We start from the raw sequence: 4,297 nt of genomic DNA, 5'->3' as shown, positions 1-4,297 counted from the left end.
CAAGCAAAACACTCATTCTTGCAAGAACAAGTCCTAGCCGAGTGAAAGAATTGGGTGAAAAAGGTATGGTTCAATCTTCTCTTTTATATGTTATGCATGGTTTGTGTATGTTGTGAAGTGTGGAAATGAATGAAATTCATGAAAATATGGATGTTAGGGTGTAGCCATGTGTGTGTGGGTGGGTGGCCGTGTATAGGTGTGTGTTGTGTAGGAGTGGTGAATTACTTGTATTTAGCATGTTTGGGGGTTGTGGTAGTGTATGGAAATGGATGAAAATCATGGAAGTTCTGTGTTAAAGTGGTGGCCGAAAATGGATGGTTTTGTATGTTAAGGAATGAACGAATTTTATGTGGTATTTTAGTTGTTGTCGTCATGGATTCTATGATAATAATGAAAGTTTAATGAATCAAGTTGAAGTTGTAATGGTTGTGGGCTGATTTGGAAGTTAATGTAATTCTTATGTAAATTTTATATTTATGATAATGACATTGTTAACGTGTAGATTGTTAGTGTAGTTCATGAGTTTGGAAGAAAGAAAGGTGTTGTTGTTGTTCTTGTTGAATTGGGGAGATTTCGGGTAAGGTGGTGGTGTGGTTGGATTGTTTGAATATTGTGCGAATTGTTTGAAATGTTCTTGAATATTGTTTGAATTATTTCGGATTAGTAATTGAATGTATGAGCATGAATATTGGTTTGAATGTAAGTGGTTGAATTGAATATAATGAATGTTGTTGGATTATGTAGTAAAGAGTTGCTAATGTTAGAATACGTTTAGAATTGGTTATTGATGTTGCTAGTATGTTGTTGGTATGGTTGTTGATGAATTTGCGAGTTGAATTCTCGGTTGTTGATTTACGGGGGAAATGCTGCCTCAAATTTCGTAGAATTAAGTGTTAGTTTGGGATTGAACTCTTAAGTGCCTTTAGCTAATGTTTGGTATTTAATGACGTATTGTAGATCTTGGGAAGTCCACGACGTAAGTTTGGAATATCTTGGAGAGTAGACGAGGTATGTAAAGCTCACCCCTTCTCTTTCTTTTGGCATGTCCTAGTTGTAATTAGGCCATGACACGAGCTTCGAGGTAACTCCACTCTTAAATTCTGAGCATGTTTAGGATTCATACTTGCTTATCGAGGTTATTAGCATCCTTAATATGGTCATGTCATGGTCTTTATGTCTTTGATATGGTTGGATTTAGAATGTTGTATAAACGGTTTTGCTTCTAAAGGGTCCTATGTCTAGAAATGACCGTAACTTTCGTAGATAGAACCGGATTGCTTTGAAACGTTCCTAGAAAGTTTTATAACGTATAATGACGTAAGTTTTCATGGGCGGGCCGGATTGGATTGATGCATATCCGTGGTCCCCGAGTTTTCATTTGTATAGTCCTAATGACTTGTTTTTGAAAGAACTTAGCATGATTTCGTTTTGACTATCGAGCGTCGGCTACTTGCTTATTCATTGAGTCCTATGATGATGATTTATGTTTATGGTTTCTCACTACTCGCTCGTGCGAGCATGTTGCTACTTCCTTCATTGCGTCCCGGGCCAGGGCATGTATTCGTGCAATTCCACTGCATTATTCACCGCGTCCCTCACTAGAGGGCCGGGGTACATTATATATATATATATATATATATATATATATGATGATATGATGATATGGGGGAGGCGGCCAGGATGGCATATGATGACTCTATTCACCGCGTCCCTACGTTATGATGATTTTACTTACCGCGTCCCTCGGGCACGTTATGCTTGCATATGTTCATGATGATTTTCCATTTATGTCACTCAGTCTATTTACGATTTTGAAATGCATGATTTATGTTTCAAGGTAAGCTTTATGAGTTTCTGGTTACTGTACTACTTTTCTGTCCTCCTTATTTCCGTACGATCCTGTTTCTTGTATTTCATGCTTTACATGCTCAAGTACATATTCCCGTACCGACCCCTTTCTTCGGGGGCTGCGTTTCATGCCGCGCAGGTACAAATACTCGTTTGGGTGAGCCGCCAGCTTAGGGTTCCTACTCAGCCATTTTGGAGTGCTCCCTTGTCCGGAGCCCATATTTTGGTACAGCTTCTTTTGTTGTATATATGTTTATGTCTATTCAGGGGTACGGCGGGGCCCTGTCCCGTCATATGATTCTGTTATTATTCGTAGAGGTCTGTAGACATATACGTGGGTTGTGGGTAGCACTGTTCAGTTGTGTTTGTGTTCTGTATATCCTCAGGCTGTATATATGATATATGTATATATGTGTGCGCGATGTCGTGCCTTACTGTACGTATAAGTTCCTATTATGTTTGCTATGATCTGATTATAGTTGATAGGTGGGTACGAGTGCCCAGCTCGGGCACTAGTCACGGCCTACGGGGCTGGGTCGTGACAAAAGTGGTATCAGAGCGGTTCGTCCTCGGAATGTCTACGCACCGTGTCTAGTAGAGTCCTGTTTATCGGTGTGTCGTGCACCACATCTATAAACAGGAGGCTACAGGACATTTAGGATGTTATCTTTCCTTCTGATCTTAGATCGTGCGATAGAGCTGTATTATTAGGATGGTTCCTTTCTAACGAATTGTTATGCTTACAGCGATGCCTCCGAGGAAGGCCACAGCTGCCCAGAAGGGCAAGTCTACTGCAGTAGGGGAGACTAGCCAGGCCCGGAGAGTTACTAGGGCCGTACCGTGCCTCGTACCGAGATTGTGCCCCCGACAGCCAGTTACGCTACACCGCCACCATTGTCGGAGGGACTTGGAGCGGCCAGCAGCTGGCAGTCGTGGGGTGGCTCCACCGCCGGCCCCGAGGTTCGAGTGCCCGATCTCCGCTCCTCGGCCGGGGGCGGAGGATAGGCGCGAGAGACGCGGTTCGGCCGCTCACCAGATTGGATTGGTGGCAAAGTCGCACAGACATGGATTAGGAGATGATCATGCGGACAGACGTGACAGTCAGAGGGCCCGCTATTTCTTGACCTGTAATCCGCCAGAGTTTTTCGGGTCAAAGCCCGAGGAGGACCCCCAGGAGTTCATTAGACAGATGCAGCGTACGTTGCGGTTGATTAAGGCTTCCGAGACTGAGTCTGTCGAGTTTGCGTCGTATCGGTTGTATGATGTAGCTGCTAATTGGTACGAGTCCTGGGAGTTATCGAGGGGCGAGGGTGCTCCTCCACCGTGTGGGACGAGTTTCACGGAGGCCTTTTTGGCCATTTCATACCACCGGAGACGAGGCGAGCCAGAGTTCATAGATTCTTACATCGGCGAGGTGATGGTAGGAGTGTTCGGGAATATAGCCTCGAGTTTGATTCTTTGGCTAGATATGCGCCTACTATTGTGGCTGATATGGCTGACAGAGTGCATCAGTTCGTGATGGGGCTGGATCCTTATTTGATCGATAGCTGTATGGTGATGGCTTCTCAGCCCGGTATGGATATTGCACGGGTACAGGCGTATGCTCAGGGTATGGAGGAGCGACATAGGGGGCGTCAGCCCGACAGAGATTACGACAGGGGCCAGCCCAAGAGGGCTAGATCGGCTGGGTATTCTGGGGAGTTCGAGGCGAAGCCTCAAGAAGACGGGTATTCTTCTCAGCCGGCACGGAGTGCACCCCCACGGGTCCCGGGCAGGAGATTTGATAGCGCAGGGTATTCGGGAGCCGGTCCGAGTTCGGGGCTTCGGGGTCACGGTCGGGGTTCCGAGCCAGACGAGGCCATCTATGCCTCAGTGCCCTCAGTGCGGCGGCGCCATCTGGGGGAATGCCGTCGCGATACAGGTGCTTGTTTTACTTGCGGCCGTCAAGGCCATGTTATGAGGGAGTGCCCGTATAGGGATGGTTCGGGTGATGCAGCCCAGCCTACCGGGTCGGTTGCTGGTTCCTCCTCTTCAGTAGCTATGTGCTCTATGGGGCAGGGTATGCCGGCACCAGCAGGCCGTGGTAGAGGCCGCGGCGGAGCCTCCAGTTTTAGCGGTCCATCGAACCGCCTATACGCGTTGGTCAGCAGACAGGACCAGGAGGCATCACCAAATGCGGCTACAGGTACATGAATCCTTATTGGAATTTATATTTTTATGTGTGTGTAGCTGTTGTATAATTGTTGCTTAATAGCGGTAGGTGGAAATTCAAAGGTTGGTAACCAAGTAGTTATAAGTAATGACGATTAAGACGTGTTCACTATCATTGCGGATCTGGAAGTCTAGGATGGAAAGTAGTTATATCCATGGGTGAAAAGTGAATATGTAGAATCGAGAGAGGGGTAAAATAGTAATTGTGCTAGGAGGGCGTTCGGGAACCTGTTAAGAC

Source organism: Lycium ferocissimum, chromosome 7 (assembly GCF_029784015.1).
Source record: "Lycium ferocissimum isolate CSIRO_LF1 chromosome 7, AGI_CSIRO_Lferr_CH_V1, whole genome shotgun sequence".
NCBI lineage: Eukaryota > Viridiplantae > Streptophyta > Magnoliopsida > Solanales > Solanaceae > Lycium > Lycium ferocissimum.
The sequence above is the reverse complement of the archived record's forward strand: the minus strand, read 5'-3'. Positions refer to the sequence as shown.